At 37.1% G+C, this 21,896-nt stretch overlaps 1 protein-coding gene across 14 annotated transcripts in view; it reads right to left on the bottom strand.

Annotated features, from left to right (window-relative positions):
* CEP128 (centrosomal protein 128) overlaps positions 1-21,896 on the bottom strand; it is a 441,752-nt gene that overhangs the window by 135,632 nt on the left and 284,224 nt on the right. The gene's annotated exons all lie outside the window — the stretch shown is intronic.

Below are 21,896 nucleotides of genomic sequence, written 5' to 3' on the forward strand. Positions count from 1 at the left end.
TATTATAGTGCATTCACTATAACAGTTTTTTAATATTCTGTTCTGTGAATATATCCTAGTTTTCCTATTCTTCTATAAATGGGCATGTGGATCATTTCCAATTACTCTGTAATTACAAATGGTGACTACTTATGTGCATATCTCCTAGTTCGGGTGTGTAAGTTTGTCATGGGTGTATGCCTGGGAGTGGAATTGCTGAGTCAAGTTGCAAGTGCATACATTCAATTTTTAAAAATGATATGAGTTATTTTCCAATATTCTTGCACCAGTTTATAAATATGCACTAAGAATGAGTGAAAGGGCTATTGTTTTACTGCTCACTACATTTGCACTTAAAAATTAAAATAGGATGGGGGTTGGGGTTCACACCTGTAATCCCAGTACTTTGAGAGGCTGAGGTGGGAGGATCACTTGAGCCCAGGAGTGCGGGAGCAGCCTGGGCAACATAGTGGGACTCCGTTTCTACAAAAAAAATAAAAAATTAGCTGGGTATGGTGGTGTGTGTCTGTAGTCCCAGCTACTCTGGAGGCAGAGGCAGGAGGATCGCTTGAGCCTAGAAGGTCAAGGTTGCCTTGAGCTGTGATTGCCACTACTGCACTCCAGCCTGGGTGTCAGAGTTAGACCCTGCCTAGAAACAAACTAACAAACAAAAACAAAACAAAACAAACTAGCTTCTTTTGAAACTTTCCTCAAGAAGAATAATATACATTGGCACAGGGGTCTTATATGTCAATAGTAATACTTTTCATTGTAAATATTTCATATCTCTGTCCTGCTTAAAGCATAAAAGGTGTCACTCACAGTGGCCACATGATCAAGTTAATACCCCTTGTAGGGCTCACAAGTTCTCCTGTTTCTGTTATAACCTGCCTTCTTCTGCAGTGTCTTCTGCCACCTCTCTCTGTCTCTCTCTATTGCTTTCCTCCGTCTCTCTCATATACGCCAGGGCCAAACTGAAGCTCCTTCATTTCTCCAACAAGATTTCCAATCTTAGCAATCAGTCCATCTGCCTTTTGCATTCCTATTCCCACACCTAGGACAAGCAAGACTTCCCACTATGTATTCCCATCCACAGTTTGGACTATGGATTTTTAAAAGTGAGGATCAGACTTACCTCATTCACCACTATATCTTCTTTGCATAGCTCATTGTCTGGTTCAAACCAGGTCCTCAACAAATAATTAAACAAATGGCTACCTGTTTCTAGTTAAAATAAATGTGTGCCCATGGGAGGTGTCCCATCCATTCTTGGTACTAAAAAAATGTGAATCCCTATGTCTAAGTATCAAACCCTGGACCACAATGAATTCATCAAGGGCTACGTACACAGCCCTCTTGGACCACAGAGGCTTTCCTGGGTATTCATGCCTGAGGTAGGAAGTACCTAAGCCATGCATATCTTCCTTAATATTTGAAATATCAACAATTTCCCATGACTGGAAAGCCATATATGACGTCCTACAGAAAATGAGAATTACTATAAGATTTAAGTTTAGGCAAGTCATGATTAATTGGTGTTTAAGATATACTTGTTAGACTGCTTTCAGAGGAAAAACTGTTGAGAAACAAAGATTCTTGCTGGAAAGCCATAATGCCAACTTTCACTTTACACTCACTACATTCTAATAGATGAGTGAGTCTTTAATGTCTTCCTCTTGACAACATTTTTTGGATTGATGCCAGATTCTCGAAGGGCATTTCTGGATGGAAAGTTTTAAAGCAATAAAAATATTCTCCAAGGACATAAGACTATTTTTAAAAGTTTTGAAAGTGATACTAATATCAATATAGATGTTTATTGGAGACACAGGTAGAAAACAAGAAAAGCAAAGTAAAATTTTGAATATATTTTTTCAATATTTTGTATTTCACAATTGGTGAATTAAACTTAGTAGGCATTTTTTCCAGGTTGTATAAATAAGAAAACGTAACTCAAATGTTATTCTCCCTTTAGCCTGGTAATCATTTTTTCCCAACTTCTAGTTTGGAGAAGCCAACCTCGTAAGTTTAGTTAATTTTATCTCTGTCTTTTGCCCCCAGTTTTCCCTATTCTCCTACAGTTGTCACTCACATGTCTTTTTTTCCATTTCCACAGATACCACTTTAGCTTACCTCTCAATGCCTGAATTATAACAAAGCCTTCCAACAGTTTCCTTCTCTACATTTTCTCTCCTCTGTGGTATATTCCCAAGACAGCTGTCATGATAATTTCCCTTACATAATTTTCATCACATTTTCTCTCTCAGATAAGAACCACCAGTTGCTTCCCACTGCCTGGTTTATCAGTGTGCACTCACCACAATGTCTGTGGTAGGCCACTAATATACGACCTTGCTCCCAGACTACCAGGCCTCCAAATTTATAACTTAGTTCAGTGTCTTCTAAAATATCTCCTCTTTTCATAGAAGCCAGTTCTCTCTGATCACTCCCTTCATTTGGCTTGCTCGTTCTAGCTACCTATAATGCCTGCTCCTAAAGAGCCTTACAGAAATGATTCTGGCTTTATCTCATACACCTCTGATCACTTCCTCAAACTGTCCATGAAAATTCATTACAATGTTCTCCTTGGAGCCCATACTCAATCATAGATGAGACACTTGCTAAGTGAATTTCCCTTTGATTTTGACCCCCTACACAGAATTCAATGCACAGTACATTATAGGATGAATTAACATCATCACTATCATGCAGCCCCACTGCATCCAAATGCCAACTCCACTGGGGGTTAAAAAAAAAAAAAAAAAAAAAAGAACAAAAAAACCCCAAATAAACAAAAAACTAGGTCCTTCTAGTGTCATCCCAGAACTGAAACATGATTCTGTTATTGCATTTGTTAACTTGTTATATAGTTTTTGAGGCTAAAATTTACGCTGCAAGAACAGTTTCTTCTTGTGCGGAGGAGACAGTGCCACACAATACAATGACTGACATTAGTAGGTTTTCAATAAATTAATCCATCCAGTTAAGGAGTATACATTATGTGTCAGGTATTGTCTTATGTAAAGCAGATTTATCAGCCAACAAAGGAACTTAATTCTGGTGACTTACCAGGTTCCTCCTAAAGGTTGAGCTTCCCTACTGTAAACATTTGAAATCCAAAATGCCCTAAAATCTGAACCTTTTTGAGCACTGACATGATGCCACAGTGGAAAATTCCACACCTGACTTCGGTGATAGGCTGCAGTCAAAATGCAGGTGCACAACACACAGTTTATTCAGTGTCCTCAAGGGAAAAATACAGCTATCTTCAGGCTATGTGTATAAGGTGTATATGAAACACAAATGAATTTTGTGTTTAGACTTGGGTCCCATCCCTGAGATTTCTCATTATGTATATGCAAATATTCCAAAATCCAATTAAAAAAATCCCAAATCTGAAACGCTTCTGGTTCCAAGCATTTTGGTTCAGGGATACTCAATTGTACTTATTGCTACTTATTTTTTCACTTGTTTTCTGAAATATTCTATGGCTATGCCTCCATCTTATGCTTTTTTGATATTACTCCACAGAATGGGAGCTGTTTGCATACGTGGTAGTCAGCGACTATTTGCTAAACAGTTGCATGGAATGTTAGAAAGCTAATGACTTAGTAAAACTTAAATAAGTGAGACTGCTACCTCCTAGCCTAAAATTCATTCCCTGCGCCCACTCAACATCACAGTTCTTTAGGAAGACAAGTTGTTCTATAGCATAAAGATACAACCTACTTAGATAGTCTAAAGATTCTCCTCTGTTTCTCAAATACAGTCAGTTATGCAGCTCTTACTCCAAAACGTCTCTCATTTTCCTGCTCTTTTTCTTCTACTATTGTTGCCTCCAGGCTTTGCAGAAACACATGTTATTCTCCCCCTAAAATCTGTTCATCTTCTAGTTTTCTTTCTGCCAGCAATTGCACCAAACAGTCTTTTAGTTTTGCACCAGAGGATTAGAGATGAATCCCTCATCTCTAATCTATCACAAGTTTCCTGTGATTTAAACTCTCAAATCAAGATGTTTCTCACCATTTCCCTTACCATCGTCCCCAGCTAATATTATATTCTTCCTGGGACTAGAATTAGTCTCCTAAATAGCCTCCCCATTTCCACTTTCCCCCCCAACTCTTCTCCACATTACTGAATTTTCCATAGAAAATACAAATTTGGCCAGGCGTGGTGGCTCACTCCTGTAATCCAAGCACTTTGGGAGGCCAAGGTGGGTGGATCACCTGAGGTCGGGAGTTCGAGACCAGCCTGACCAACATGGAGAAACCCTGTCTCTACTAAAAATACAAAATTAGCCAGGCATGGTGGCACATGCCTGTAATCCCAGCTACTAGGAAGGCTAAGGCAGGAGAATCGCTTGAACCCAGGAGGCGGAGGTTGTGGTGAGCCAAGATCAGGTCATTGTACTCCAGTCTGGGCATCAAGAGCGAAACTTCATCTTAAAAAGAAAAGAAAAGATAAGAAAATACAAATCTGTCCACGTATTCCCAGCCTGCTTAAAATCCTGCAATCAGAGCTCTTAGAATAAAACGAAAATATTTAACATGGTCCATTCTACCCATGGTAGACAGAATTTTTGCCCCCAAAGATATCCACATCTCTGGAGCCATGATATGTTATATGCAAGGGGATATTAAGGTTGTGAATCAGTTGACCTCCAGATATGGTAACTGTCCTGGATTACCCAGGATGACCTAATGTAATCAGGAAAATCCTTAAAAGTAGAAAAGAGAAGCAGATGAGCCAGAGAAGGAGATGTGAGGACAGAAAAAAGATGAGTCCTTGAAAGGAGAATTCAATCCATCTCATTTTCTCAACTTTCATCTCATTTATAAATTCTATAAAGTTAAGGGCTGCGTTTGCTTTTTTGCCTACCAATGTATCCACTGCAGACACTCAGTAAACAGTTTCTAAATGCATAAAGAAACTATTCCTGATAAGAACTCTTACATATTTATAAGATAAATTTCTGTATTATTTAAATATGCTTATCTTTCTTATAGTAAACCGAATGGTGGCCCTAAAAAGAGACCAAGTCTTAAACCCTGAAACCTGTGAATGTTATCCTACAGGTAAACATCTTTGCAGATGTGATTAAATTAGGGTCCTTGAAATGAGGTTATCCTGGATTATCCAGTTGGGCACTAAAAGTCATCCCGATGTCCTTATAAAGGAAAAACAAAGAGATGATACACAGAAGAGAACACAGTGTAACAAGAGAGGCGGGTATGTGGACATGGCCACAAGTCAAGGAATGCCAGCAGTCACCAGATGCTGGAGAGGCAAGAAAAGGTTTCTCCCTTAAGGTCTTCAGAGGGAGTGAGGTCCTGCTGACACTTTGATTTTGTCTCAGCAAAACTGATTTCAGACTTCTGGCCTCCAAAATCTATGACAGGATACATTTCTGTTCTTTTAAGCCAACATGTTTATGATAATTTGTTACAACAGCCACAGGAACTAAACGAATACACTCTCCTTTGGATTTCTAATCATCTCTTTCCTTTCTGGAATGCCCTTCTTCCCTTCCTTCTCTTCATATTTCAATAAATGGCCAAATCTTATAGTTCCTCCAAGTGCCATTTCTTTCATAAAGCATTCTCTGAATACTTCAGGCCATGTAAAACTCCCCCATCTGTGTGTAAAGATAATTGTTATATAATTTTGCAATCTGGGACTTGTAAACCCACTGGTATATTTTTCTTATTATCCTAAAGAAGCAATGCTGTGTTTAATTTTTCCTGGTGTCCCTCAAACTGTGCATGGGGCCCAATCCATGGGTACAGAGGACCTGGAATGCTCTTCTCCTGGATGTCCATAGGGCTCTGTAGTTCACTTCCTTCAGATGCTTGCTCCATTATCAACTTATCAGAGAGGACTCTGCTGACCCCTCATCCCTCTACTTTCTTACCCTACTGTATTCTACTCTAGTCATACCACCTGATTTATTTTTTATATACGATGTCTTTTACCCTTCTACAATGAGTTGGTGAATTCCAATAGGGTAGGGGCAGTGACTAGCATATAGTAGGAATTCAGTTAATGTTTATTGGGTGAATCACTGAATATAAGGAAATGCCTAATATTTATCTTTCTATTGGCATCAGTTGACTAAGTAGTCTGAACACAGATCATTAAAATGGTAGCTCCTAACATTTCAAATACTATCTTTGAGTTTGATCAAGACTCAGAATTTCAACTCCAGTAGCCGCTTTATTAGGTTTTGGAAGTCAATGACTCATTATGAAACCATCAAGGTTAAAAAAAGAAGTCTTTATTTTTCTTTCATTTCGTTACAAGGAAGTATTGAAAGTTGAGATGAGAAGAATAAATTATGTAATGCAGCTCCCTAACTCTCTAATATATGTATGATTATGTTTCAGACATACATTGCTTAACACAATGTTAAGCAATAACAAATCAACAGTGGAGTGAACTAACTTTAAAAATGGTATTTAACCAAAAATAATCTGTATTAATATTATATTCTTCATTCTATTTTCACAAATGAGATTCAAATTCATTTTACTTTCAAATAACTAAAATGTTTGATTGTGAAGTTATTGTACAAAAATAATTCAGATAATCCTCATTCTGGCAGATACGTACAAGATGTGGCTCAGAAGCTGAGTTCAGACAAAACAATTTTATGCGAAGGCTAACAAACATATGGGATAAGTTACCAAAAGAGAATTGCTGAAACAAGAAACACCAATACATTCCACTGAGAACAAGGAGGGTATTTACAAACAATCCAAATGAGGGGTGTGGAAGAAGAGTAAAATAAAAATTTAAGACCGCTGGAATTCTCCCCAGCAATGTGTGCCTGCAGTAAACCCATTGTCTTTACTATAATTAAAAGACAATGAAGTGTTCTATGCCCTTCTTAAATATGTTTATTGTTGACACTTGTTAGATCCCTTATATTGAAATCTGTGGACCACCCAAATCCTTTTATTCTAATATAATTTGTCTAAAATGAACACATTATTGAAAACCACATTCTTAGTTTGTACATCTTAGAAACAGCTGATTACCCTCTTTCTATGATGACTAGTCTTTACCTTGTGGGGTACAAAAGAGAAATTGAGGAGATAATTCAAACTTCCCCACTCCTTTGAGCAGAATTACAATCTTAAATGGAGCAACAGTTTGTTTTGATGAAGGAGTAGGTAAGAAGGTTGACTAGCAATTATTTCATGCTGTCAAATTTGAAGAACAAAAACCAAGTTAAGCTCAGTCTCTCCAAAAACAAAGGCAAATAACACATAATCAAATTCTTTCTTATAGAAAGTGACTTTTCCATGAACTGAGACCAAAGAAAGCACTCACTGAATGAAATTTATAGTAACCAGAAAAACAAAGCATTGTTTCAAACTTTCATCCTTTGGAATATGGAAAAATTCTTATTATTTTACTTTGAAAGAATATTCGGTAATGGAACTTTATTCTAAATGCGAAAGATCTCTCTGTGATTAGTTAGTTCAGCTGGCTAGATCAAAATGCAAGTAAGTCTCAATCAGGTCTATAGGACACACTCTCATCTTTCTTTTCTAGCACATAAAATACGTCATTAGTGATAGGTAGGAACAAACCAGAGATGAAGGGAAAGCTATTTTTTTAATCCATCATCATTATTGCTAAAACAAACAAAAAAAATAAAAAGTTCACGATCTATTAATAATAGGTGAATACTATTTCATTCAAATATTATTTTGACTATTTCATTCTCTATTAATTCTTCAAGCTACTATAAAAGGGCTCTCATTTATTCTTAAAAGCACCATTTCCCTGCCAACTGTTGAGTCCAATGGACATTTTAAATTACTTACCTGACTTGACCTGTCTGCTACACAGAATACTATGAACCATATCCTCAATTTTTCTATTTTTTCCTCTCCTTTTACCTCTCCAATACCTCATTTCTCTATATGCTTTTCTGGTTCTACTTCTTTTACCATCCCCTTAAATGTGAATCCTCTCCAGGGTTCTATCTAAAACTCTCTTCTTATTCCAGACTTAACCTCTAAACAACAACAAATATGAAAATGGCTCTGACAAGTACCCATATAAAAACAACTCCCAAATTGGCCCTCTCAAAAGAAATCACCCTTTTGCTGATTTTATGTCCAAAATTCCAACAGTTCATTAGAAAACTTGACCCACATATCTTAAGGGTACCTCAAAAACAGTATCTAAATCTAAACTTCTTATTTCCTTCTATTTTCCCAGAGATTGAAGAGCATGAGTTTTGAAGTCAGATAAATATCCAGCTCTGTCACCACCTAGTTATATAGCTTTAATTAATGCATTTACATTCCTAATTGCTTCCTAGCTACTTTGAGGGGACATTATTATAAGAATTAAATTTGGTTATATAATGGTCCTTCACAAACATGTTCCTGAATTTAGTTTTCTTTTTTTGTAGACCCTCTCCAAGGACCTTAGAGTCATTCCAGAAATTTCTACTTCTCTCTGCATCCATAACCAATAGTAACACAATCTGAACCATTAATCATCCGTCTTCACATCTCCAGCATTTACCCCTTCTGTATAACTACTGCTCTTATTTTAGGTGGACTCCTCCTCATTCTCTAATGCAACTGCCCATGTATATCCCTTCTTCTAACTGAATCTTTAAACTACTCCTCTGAAATAAAAAATACTGTGACTTCTTGATGTCCAAGGGCTAATATTTTATGTTCTCAACATAGGGCCAGAGTGCCCTTTCTATTTGGCCTCCACTTGCCTTTTTCAAGTTTTATCAAGTCCCAGTTTCCCTGGTACCATATGCTACAGTCACCAACTGTTGATGTTGTATGTCCTGTGCCCTGTCAAAGGTACAGAACCTGTCTTTGCACCTTTCTCCTACAGTCTGATACAATGCCTGGTAGAAAGTATGCACAGGACAAATGCTTGCTGAATTAAAAGTCTCTACAGCTTAATACTGATTTTTAAAGTATTTATAGCTGCTGAAAGAGTGCTTTCTGAGACCTAATGTGAATGTAATATTAAAAGGTCAAAAAAGAATTTTTTTCTCCTTACTCAAGACTAATTATCCCAACAATGAAAGAAAATTCTATTACAAGTAATTAAAATAGCCATATCAGAACAGCTTAGTAATACAATTCAATTCAATTAAGTAATATGTTAGGGATGGACAAAATATTATACAAAGAGAGAGAGAGAGCCCTACCTTAAACCTAAGCTACAAACTGCTGTGATTCCATCAGCCTACAGACATTTGAGCAGTAGTTACAGGGGGGACTGACAAGAAGCAGTTTGCCTGAAAGATGGAGGAGACTCCTAGAAACACCTCATTCTAAGAAAAGAGGGGATCAAGTTTTGTTCGGTAATAAAGCTTTAGCATTAATGAAAATGAATAATCCTTAGTAGAACATGGGATGTGTAACTAGGATTCATTGACAGTCCAGAAACAAAGGCTATCAGTGACTTAAGAAAGAGAGAGACAAGGCTGGTGCTGTGGCTCTCACCTGAAACTCCAGACTTTGAGAGGCCAATGCAGGAAGATTGCTTGAGGCCAGGAGTTCAGGACCAGCCTAGGTAAACACAGTGAGACTCTGCTTGTATAAAAAAATAGAAAGACTAGCCAGGCATAGTGGTGCATGCTTGTGGTGCCAACTGTTTGGGAGGCTGAGGCAAGAGGACTGTTTGAGCCCAGATAGTCAAGGTTGCAGTAAGCCTGGGCAACAGCTGAGACTCCATCTCTAAAACAAACAAACAAAGAAAAACAGAGAGAGATTTGAAATAAACTTGAAAGAAATGTTTCATTAAAAGAATTTAAAAGTTGTTTCATTAAAACAATTAAAAAGTTATTAGAAAACTTGACTTTTTTTTTTTTTGAGACAAGAGTCTCGCTCTGTCACCCAGGCTGGAATGTAGTGGCATGATCTTGGCTCACTACAACCTCAGCCTCCCAGTTCAGGCAATTCTCCTGTCTCGGCCTCCCGAGTAGCTGGGACTACAGGCACACGCCACCACGCCTGGCTAGTTTTTTGTATTTTTAGTAGAGATGGGGTTTCACCATGTTAGCCAGGATGGTCTGGATCTCCTGACTTCGTGATCCTCCCGCCTTGGCCTCCCAAAGTGCGGGGATCACAGGCGTGAGCCACTGTGCCCAGCCGACCCACATATCTTAAGCGTACCTCAAAAACAGCATCTAAATCTAAACTTGTCCATCCCCGATTATTGTCCAAAAGATTGAAGTGCATGAGTTCAAATCAATCCTCAATCTTTTTAAATTATGAGGAAATCGGGTGGCAAAAACAGTGCCTTAAAACCTAATTTCACTGGATAAACACAAACAATGCCATGTGGTTCCTTAAGTTTCTAATGCATCAGCAGTGGCACCAGTGAGGAGTACACAGCCCTGTGGGAGATGGGTCATGCCCATCAATAATGGAGGCCAGTGGCACCACAGCAGTCATCAGGGACAGCTAGGAGGCCTCTGCAAATGTGGAGTGCAGCACAGCTAAGCAATGAGGCTTAAGAATAGTGGTGGCTGCTTGGGTGCGGTGGTTCACGTCCGTAATCCCAACGCTTTGGGAGGCCAAGGTGGGTGGATCATGAGGTCAGGAGATTGAGCCTAGTCTGGCCAACATGGTGAAAACCATCTCTACCAAAAATACAAAAATTAGCCAGGTGCGGTGGCGAGCTCCTGTAATCCCAGCTACTTGGGAGACTCAGGCAGGAGAATTACTTGAACCTGGGAAGCGAAGGTTACAGTGAGCTGAGATCGTTCCACTGCACTCTAACCTGGGCAACAGAGCAAGACTCCATCTCAAAAAAAAAAAAAAAAAAAATTGTGGTGGGACTTGGAATACACAGCAATATACAGCCAAAATGGCACTGGTCTCCAACAGAGGCAGCAAAGCCTGGTGGGAGAAATCAACATACTCCAAGCAAGGATCAGATAGTTCAGCTCACACTAAGTAGCTAGTGACTAGTGACTAGTGAACTCCCAAATTTCATGTCTATCTAGAATCTCAGAATGGGACTTTATTTGGAGATAGCACGAGTCAAGGATTTGAAGATAAAATCAGCCTAGATTTTGAGTGAGTCCTAAACCAGGACTGGTGTCCTCATATGAGAAAATAGAGAGTTTTAGATGCAAAGACACAGACATACAGAGAAGTCCATGTGAAGACAAAGGGAGAGAACAGAGTGCTGCAGCTGCAAGCCAAGTAATGCTAAAGATTGCCAGCCACCACCAAACGCTGAGAGAGACAAAGAAGCACTCGTCCCTACAGCCTGCAGAGCAAGCATCGCCCTGCTGACACCTTGGTTTCTGAGTTTTAGGCTCCAAAACTGTGAGAGAATAAATTTCTGTTGTTTTAAACCACTCCGTTTGTGGCGCTTTGTTATGGTAGCCCTTGGAAACTAACATACCATGTTTTTTTTGCTAAGTAGGCACCTGTCATATGCACATTGGAGATAAACATTTAGTACTCCCCTAAAATACTTGCAGTGGCAGAAGAAAACACTGCTGAATAAGTGGGGCCTGCAAAAGCAAGGAAGGCCACAAGCCAGCAAGACATGGGTGTTATATTATCAAGAGAAATATATTCCACTGAGATTTGTCTGCATTTTTCTTCTAATACTTGTTTCTGTTATTTTAAAAAGAAGATAGTGTTGCTTTTCTCAGAAATCCCACTGATACAGAATAATGAGAAATCAAAACTCAAATATCAAAGAAGTGGTTAGTAATAACCATCATTAACATTCGGCTTTTCTGTTAATATTCAATTCAATGCAACAACAAAATGCATAGTAATATAACACCTTTCTTTTAAGGTAACAATTTAACTACTCTTTATTTCTATAAAATTAAGCTCATTGGAAAGGAAAAGAATTTGAGTCATGACAACTGGCCTTAATGTTTAATGTGGATTAGTTAGATAATAAAGATACAAAAAAAGCACAATAGCATGCACTGCTCATGTTATTTTAATGAAAAAGAACATATTCAACACTATGTTCTGAAATTACTGATTTGCATTTTCTAGGAAAAGAATCCACTCTCATGGAACAAATGAATCATATCTCATTCAGTACAATGAGAGAACAATAGCAGTTTTGAGGAAAGACTACAAATGTTGATAAATGAGACATACTTAATTCTATGTGACCTGGGCCAGATTTATCAAAACATTCTGCATCCCAGATTTTTCACGAATAAAGGTCAAGTAGGTTCCTTTTGACTCTGACAAGTCATAACCACATGAACTAACTAAATATAATACTATTTTACCGACTATACAGTAAAAGTGAAGAAATGGAAATATACTAAGGGTACATAACCACATGGTTTTTACTTTTTAAAATGGTTTCCATTTCAAAACATAATCCCATGTTTTCATCCAATAAATGTTACTGTTTATATCTGTGGAAATGTATTAGGGTATTATACCTTGTGTAGAAGAATGGCTCCTATCATCGAAAGGTTAATGTTGTAATAGGAGAAATGAGACTCAAAGTTAGCAGCATACATTAAGTCTAAATGAATGGCAAAAATAAAGATAATCATTGTATGGAATAGGAAGGTATTACTACTTAATGTGTTATGACAATATTATATAAGATGCAGCGTCTGAATAGGATATGTAAAATGGAAAGGAATTAAAATAAGCAATAATCACACCACCAAAAGCTGGTGAGGATGTGGAGCAAAAGGAACTCTCATTTACTGCTGGTAAAAATACAAGGTGATACAGCCATTTTGAAAGATAGTTTGGCAGTTTCTTATAAAATTAAACATATTCTTACCATACAATCCAGCAATCACACTCCTTGATATTTACCCAAATGAACTGAACATTTATGTTTACACAAAATCCTGCATATGAAGGTCTATAGCAGCTTTATTAATAATTGCCCAAACTTGGAAGCAACCAAGGTGTCTTTCAGTAGTTGAGTGGATAAATACACTGTGGTAAATCCAGACAATGGAATATGATTCCATACTAACAGAATGAGCTATAAAGCCATGAAAAGACACAGAGAAAACTTAACTGCATATTACTAAGTGAAAGAAACTAAATGTGAAAAAGGTACATTGCATGATATTCTGGAAAACGCAAAAGTATGGAGACAGTAAAAAGATCAGTGGTTGCTAGGAGTTAGTGGGGAAGGACGGATAAATAGGTAGAGCTCACAGGGTTTTTAGGGCAGTGAAACTATTCTGTAGAATATTATAATGGTAAATGCTTCATTACATATCTGTCAAAACCTACAGAACATAAAATGCCAAGAATGAACTCTAATGTAAACTATGAACTTTGGGTGTTGTGTCAATATAGGTTAATCGATTGTAACTAATGTACCACTTTGGTGGGGGATACTGATAATGGGAGAGGCTGTGCTTGTGTGAAGGAAACTCTCTGTACCTTCCACTTAATTTTATTATGAATGCTCTGACAAATGAAGTCCTTTTTTTTTTTTTTTTTTTTTAAAGCAAAGCTTAGTGGAAAAACTTGGGAGAAAATGTATTCCAGGTAAATACAAAGCTATAAACAAAAGAATGGAGTTAGAAAAGGATAGTAACTATTAAGGATTCAAGTGAAGGTCAGATTGAGCAAAATATGCAGTTCTGAATCAATAATAGAATCTATCTTTAATGAATAGTATGATAAATGATTTGCCTAAATCTGTATATACAACATGTATATGTACACAAACATTATACATACTTATAAAATGAGATCATACTATACATTCAATACTACGTACAATACATAACTTTAAAAAAATGTGAATATCTACTGTTAGCATTAACTAATCCTCAATGTTATCATTAAAAATGGATATACAAAAATTTCGATTAAATACATTCATGGATGTAGTCAACAAACTTACTGAGTATCTACTGTGTCCAGGGATGGTTTAGATGCACCATAAATTATTCAGCACTCTCATTCTATACTATGGCCAATTATGTTAATTTTACTTGATTATTATCACAAAACTGAAATGAACATTCACATACATAAATCTTTTATACTTAAAAAATGTGCTTTTCAAAGAGCAATTTTTCACAAGAACAGAAAACCAAACACCGCATGTTCTCACTCATAGGTGGGAACTGAACAATGAGATCACTTGGACTCAGGAAGGGGAACATCACACACAGGGGCCTATCATGGGGAGGGGGGAGGGGGGAGGGATTGCATTGGGAGTTATACCTGATGTAAATGATGAGTTGATGGGTGCAGCACACCAACATGGCACAAGTATACATATGTAACAAACCTGCACGTTATGCCCATGTACCCTACAACTTAAAGTACAATAATAATAAATAAATTAAAAAAAAAAAAAACAAAGAGCAATTTTTTAGAAGTAGAATCCTAGGCCAAAAGGTGCTTTTATTTATAATATATGTGTGTGTGTGTGTATATATATATGTGTGTGTGTGCGTGTGTGTGTATATACATACACCCTTATAAATATACACATACACACACACACACACTGCATTCTAGAAACACTGTATGGAATGCTTAAGAATGCATATGTCACCACCTCCTACAAACACAATGTATTATCACCTTAAAACCTTTCTGTGCCCAAGTTTCTTGCAATCTGCTTTTTTCTACCTTTTCACTCCATTTTGCTGTTTTGTTCCCTCAGCCTGTTTTCTCTGTAAGACTTTCTAATACCATTCTCTAATCCCTCTCATCTGAGGCCTTGCATTCTGTTGAGTACTTCAAATAGTCTAATTTTTTTTTCTCAGAACCCTACGTACATACATAGTTTTGAAAGCTGTGCTTTTCCTCTGAGTTTTCAGGTAACAGCTTCTTTCCCTGAACTATAATATTTTTAAAATAGACTCTATTTTGATTTTGTTTTTCTTCTTTACTGATGTTTAAATAAGGCAATGGCTGTCAATACTCAATCATCTAACTTTTGAGACCTACTGTTCCAGTGGTTCCCAGCAGGGGAGATTTGACAAGGTATGAAGACATTTCTGATTGTCACAACTGGGGAAGGGAGGTTGTCTGGTGAATAGTGACCAGGCATGTGGTTAAATAGCCTACAATGTGCAGTATAGCCCCACAAAAACAAGGAATCATACAGTTCAAAATATCAATGGTGCTGAGGCTGAGAAACTGCGTTAAAGGATTAGGTGAGTTGATACTCACTGCTTCACAGCTAATTCACAACATTTTGCTTGCATTAACATAATGCAGTTCTACTGGGGGAGATGTTATGCCTGATCACACTGCTTGGTTCTTAGACCCTGTAAATAAGCAGAGTATATGGAAAATTATATTTCACAACTTCCTATTTTCCAAACTTAACTCCAAGGTTCTTCTAGGCTCTACTGTAGAGAATACAGCTTAAAATAAGCACATTGTCGCAACCAGTTCGCCCCTTTGGTCCTGATGAAGTATTTTCTAGAAATTATTGCTTATAAATTGACAGAGAAATATGGCTATCTCAAAAATCAGCAGCAACTTTGTGGAATGAAAGCTTACCAGTTTAATGTTTTTTCAGAACTTGGATCTCTGAGTCAGAAGAGCAGTTGGAGTTTAAGCAAAAGTATCTTTTTACCTCTTTTCTGGGGATCTCTGATTAATGAAGTAAATCCTGATTCGATTTTCCTCAATTCTGTTTCACCTGCCTTATGGAATATCTATCAAGTGGCTTGATAGATATTTTGGTAGAATATTGAGAAAGGATTCATTAGTGGCTGCAACTAATCTACAATTACAAATCATAGTATAAACTATGGTTTTCAGTTATCAATAATAATGGATGCACTTAACTAAACTAATATTACTAGCTCTCCTTTGGTAGACTTCACTTCTTTATTAAATTAACTTCTACTCCAACCTTTCCCTAAAGTAGAACATAAGATGGGTAGATAAAAATAAAAGTATACTAATAAAAATAGCATTAATTTTAATTAATAAAGGAAGTCTATAGAAGAATATCTACATATTTGTAAACTTTTGAAACTGTGAAGGACATAAGAGTAGTAGAAGTTCACCTATTTATTCATTTTTTCACTAATTAGTTAATTCATTTATCCAACTTTAATTAAACACTAGTTTAAAAAGCAAAGTGTAGCAAACACTAATAAATCAACATAAAATGGACACCATACTTCTTGCCTCTGTGACCTTATAATTTTTGTGGGGAGAAAAGGTAACACCTAATTTCAGCAACTAGGGAACAACGTTAAAGTAAAATATAAGCAAGTTTACAGTAAAGTATAGACAGTATCAAATGGGTTTCCCTCATAGATTAGAACTTCTAAAAAAGAATTAAAAGAATTTGGGATCAAAGGTGCCTAGGTAATCTAACTGATGTAAGAAAGTAAAAAATACTGACCTTAATTACATTAACCACAACAAATAATGAGTAGGAAAGGTTAAGGTTTATATAAACTTGTAGAAGAAGAGGCCTGGCAAGCAGGCAAGATGCTGCAGTTGTTTCCTGAACATGAACAGGAGTGGGGAGAAGAAAATGGGGTGCACTCAAAAGGCAAGCATAAAGGACAGTGCTTCAAATTGCACCCTTCAATTTTATACCTTCATCCTCCTCCCCACCCACCCTTAACTTGTGGGTACACAAAGAAGTTCATGTGCTACATTTGTCTTCTGAGGTCACTCACAATCTCACTTGTTAAAGAATGCCATACCTAGAGAGCATGAAAAAATTACAGTCAGCTGAAAAATGAAACCTGAAAAAAATAGAGATACTAGTGCAATGGAGAAAACTGCTTGGTGAAAAGAATGCTGAGTGAATAAAAGAGAAAAAGAGATAAAAACGGACAAGAAGCAGTAGTCCCTGGAACAGCATAAAGAAAGATAATGCCAGAGCATGATCTCCAGGTCACTTACATGGGAATTAATTGCGGTACTTGTTAAACAGCTGATTGATTCTATTGCCCTACCTTGGAATAACAAACTCAGAATCTCTTAGGGATAGGGTTAAAAAAAAAAAAAAAAAAAAAAAAAAGTCTGCATTTTAAGAAGTCCCCCAAATATTTTATTAACATTTGGAAACCACTGGAATTGAGGATGAATCTAGTCCTGATGGAAAAGCAATTTTCTGAGGTGTCCATTCTGTTCCATTCGTCTATATATCTGTTTTGGTACCAGTACCATGCTGTTTTGGTTACTGTACCCTTGCAGTATAGTTTGAAGTCAGGTAGCTGTGATGCCTCCAGCTTTGTTCTTTTTGCTTAGGATTGTCTTGGCTATGTGGGCTTTTTTTTTGATTCCATATGAAATTTGAAGTCATTTGTTCTAATTCTGTGAGGAAAGTCAATGATAGCTGGATGGGGATAGCATTGAAACTATAAATTACTTTGGGCAGTATGGCCATTTTCATGATACTGATTCTTCCTATCCATGAGCATGGAATGTTTTTCCATTTGTTTGTGTCCTCTCTTATTTCCTTGAGCTGTGGTTTGTAGTTCTCCTTGAAGAGATCCTTTACATCCCTTGTAAGTTGGATTCCTAGGTATTTTATTCTCTTTGTAGCAATTGTGAATGGGAGTTCACTCGTGATCTGGCTGGCTGTCTACTACTGGTTTATAGGAAAGCTTGTGATTTTTGCACACTGTTTTGTATCCTGAGAATTTGCTGAAGTTGCTTATCAGCTTAAGGAGAGTTTGGACTGAGACGATGGGGTTTTCTAAATATACAATCATGTCATCTGCAACAATTTGACTTGCTTTCTTACTATTTGTATACTCTTTATTTCTTTCTCTTGCCTGATTGCCCTGGCCAGAACTTCCAAAACTATGTTGAATAGGAGTGGTGAGAGAGAATAGGCATCCTTGTCTTGTGCCGGTTTTCAAAGGAAATGCTTCCAGTTTTTGCCCATTCAGTGTGACATTGGCTGTGGGTTTGTCATAAATAGTTCTTATCATTTTGAAATATGTTCCATCAATACCTAGTTTATTGAGAGTTTTTAGCATGAACGGCTGTTGAATTTTATCAAAGGCCTTTTCTGCATCTATTGAGATAATCATGTGGTTTTTGTCACTGGCTCTGTTTATGTGATGGATTACGTTTATTGATTTGCTTATGCTGAACCAGGCTTGCATCCCAGGGATGAAGCCGACTTGATCGTGGTGGATAAGCTTTTTGTTGTGCTGCTGGATTCGGTTTCTCAGTATTTTATTGAGGATTTTCACATTGATGTTCATCAGGGATATTGGCCTGAAATTTTCTTTTTTTGTTGTGTCTCTGCCAGGTTTTGGTATCAGGATGATGCTGGCCTCATAAAATGAGTTAGGGAGGAGTCTCTCTTTTTCTATTGTTTGGAATAGTTTAACAAGGAATGGTACCAGCTCCCCTTTGTACCTCTGGTAGAATTCGGCTGTGAATCCGTGTGGTCCTGGGCTTTTTTTTTGTTCGTAGGCTATTAATTACTGCCTCAATTTCTGCCTCAATTTTAGAACTTGTTATTGGTCTCTTCAGGGATTCAATTTTTCCTGGTTTAGAATTGAGAGGGTGTATGTATCCAGGAATTTTTCCATTTCTTCTAGATTTTCTAGTTTATTTGTGTAGGGGTGTTTACAGTATTCTCCGATGGTAGTTTGTATTTCTGTGGGATCTTTGGTGATATCCCCTTTATCATTTTTCTATTGCATCTATATGATTCTTCTCTCTTTTCTTCTTTAATAATCTGGCTAGCAGTCTATCTATTTTGTCGATATTTTCAAAAAATCAGCTCCTGGATTCATTGATTTTTTGAAGGGTTTTTCGTGTCTCTATCTCCTTCAGTTCTGCTCTGATCTTTGTAATTTCTTGTCTTCTGCTAGCTTTTGAATTTGTTTGCTCTCGCTTATCTAGTTATTTTAATTGTGATGTTAGGGTGTCGATTTTAGGTCTTTCCCACTTTCTGATATTGGCATTTAGGGCTATAAATTTCCCTGTAAACACTGCTTTAGCTGTGTCCCAGAGATTCTGGTACTTTGTTCTCGTTAGTTTCAAATAACTTAATTGTTTCTGCCTTAATTTAGTTATTACCAGTAGTCATTCAGGAGCAGGTTGTTCAGTTTCCATGTAGTTGTGCTGTTTTGAGTGAGTTTCTTACTCCTGAGTTCTAATTTGATTGCGCTGTGATCTGAGATACTGTTTGTTATTATTTCCATTCTTTTGCATTGGCTGAAGAGTGTTTTACTTCCAATTATACGGTCAATTTTAGAATAAGTGCAATGTGCTGAGAAGAATGCATATTCTGTTGATTTGGGGTAGAGTTCTCTGCATGTCTATTAGGTCTGCTTGGTACAGAGCTGAGTTCAAGTCCTGAATATCTTTGTCAATTTTCTGTCTCATTGATCTAATATTGACAGTAGGGTGTTAAAGTCTTCCACTATTATTCTGTGGGAGCCTGACCATCTGATCCTTGACAAACCTGACAAAAACAAGCAATGGGGAAAGGATTACCTGTTTAATATATGGTGTTGGGAGAACTGGCTAGCCATAAGCAGAAAACTGAAACTGGAATCCTTCCTTACACTTTATACAAAAATTAACTCAGGCTGGATTAAAGATTTAAATGTAAGACCTAAAACCATAAAAATCCTAGAAGAAAACTTAAGCAATACCACTCAGGACACAGACATGGGTAAAGATTTCATGACTAAAATACCAAAAGGAATGGCAACAAAAGCCAAAATTGACAAATGAGATGTAATTAAACTAAAGAGCTTCTGCACAGCAAAAGAAACTATCATCAGAGTGAACAGGCAACCCACAGAATAAGAAAATTTTTTGCAATCTATGCATCTGCCAAAGGGCTAATATTCAGAATCTACAAAGAACTTAGACAAATTTACAAGAAAAAAGCAAACAACCCCATCAAAAAGTGGGCAAAGGATATGAACAGACACTTCTCAAAAGAAGACATTTATGCAGCCAAAAAACATACGAAAAAAAAGCTAACCATCACAGGTCATTAGAGAAATGTAAATCAATACCACAATGAGATACCATCTCACACCAGGTAGAATGGCGATCATTAAAGGGTCAGGAAACAACAGATGCTGGAGAGGATGTGGAGAAATAGAAATGCTTTTACACTGTTGGTGGGAGTGTTCAACCATTGAGGAAGACAGTGCAGCAATTCCTCAAGGATCTAGAACTAGAAATACCATTTGACCCAGCAATCCCATCACTGGGTATAAACCCAAAGGTTTATAAATCATTCTGCTATAAAGACACATGCACACGTAGGTTTATTGCAGCACTGTTCATAACAGCAAAAACTAGGAACCAACCCAAATGTCCATAAATGATAGACTGGATTAAGAAAATGTGGCACATATACACCATGGAATACTATGCACCCATAATAAAAGATGAGTTCATGTCTTTTGCAGAGTCATGGATGAAGCTGGAAACCATCATTCTCAGCAAACTATCGCAAGGACAAAAAACCAAACACCGCATGTTCTCACTCATAAGTGGAAGCTGAACAATGAGAACACATGGACACAGGGAGAGGAACATCACACTCTAGGGCCTGTTGGCAGGTAGGGGGATATGAGAGGGATAGCATTAGGAGAAATACCTAATGTAGATGATGGGTTGATGAGAGCAGCAAACCACCATAGCACGTGTATACCTATGTAACAAACCTGCACATTCTGCACATGTACCCCAGAACTTAAAGTATAATAATAAAAAAAGTTGGAAGCTAACAGAGGTCAGTTGATGAGGTTTAAGAAAAGAAGTGGTCTCTATAATACAAAAATGTAAGGTGAAGATCAAGTACCAATTGAGAATCTGCAGCAAGTTATCCAGAAGATCTAGCTAAGATATGTGATGAAGGTAGCTACACTAAACAGATCTTCTATATAGGCATATAGCCTTATGTTGAAAGATGATGCCATCTAGGACTTTCATAGCTAGAAAGGAGAATTTGTGCTTGTCTTCAAAGTTTCAAAGGACAGGCTATCTTGAGAGGGGCTAATGCAGCTGGTGACTTTTAAGTTGAAGCCAGTGCTTATTTTCCATTACAAAAATTCTAGGACCCTTAAGAATTATGCTACAGCTCCTCTGCCCGTGTCTATAAATTAAAAAACAAAAAACAAACAAAAAAAGCAATTTTCCAAATCTCATCTAGAGAGTGTTTCAAATTGTGGGATGTGACCCATTAGGATCATTATATCAATTTAGTGTGTTCAGTAAGTTTCTTCATTTTGTAATGAAACAGAATGGCAGAATACAGTATTAAAAGATTATATCCTAGCATTGAGGAAACTATTGTTTCATGAAACTTTTGTGTCAGTCATAAATGTGTGTGTGTGTGTGTGTATGTGTGTCCATTGCTACTCACATGTACTAGATAATGACGTACATTTCTTACAGAAGGTCATGGTCAAAAAAATGTGAAAACCCCTGCCTTATAGAACATGAATGAACATTCACGGGCAGTAGGAGGCTTGAGGAATTCAGTTTTGACCTCAGGAGGAAGAGATAGGCATTTGTGACTGGTGAATCCCTGCTGGGTGTTATATAGGCTTGCCATGACAAACCAGAAAGTGTCATATTATATGTGACTTGATAGCTTCTAAAATCCACTGACTGGTATTCATTATTTCTGATTCATGTGGCCATGAAGAATACAGTCAGGAAAAAAACGGAATATATTTATAGTGACTCTGAAGACCAAGATAGGAAGATGAAGGGCTCAGGAGATACAGTTTTTATTTTGTCTTTTAGCTGAAAGTCAGGACATTTAAACAGAGAGAGGGATATGGGAAGTAAAGAACTAGCTACATAGATAATATAGGACGAAATGGATTTAGTTTTCTGAACCAAGGATACGAAGCCAAAATGGATTTCTGGCAGGGAAAAGAAATTTTCTCATCATTCTTGAAAGAGTAAGTAGCGCTTGATGTTCCTACTTCATTCATCTATTTAATTCCT

The sequence above is a fragment of the Macaca fascicularis genome, chromosome 7 (assembly GCF_037993035.2).
Source record: "Macaca fascicularis isolate 582-1 chromosome 7, T2T-MFA8v1.1".
Classification (NCBI taxonomy): domain Eukaryota; kingdom Metazoa; phylum Chordata; class Mammalia; order Primates; family Cercopithecidae; genus Macaca; species Macaca fascicularis.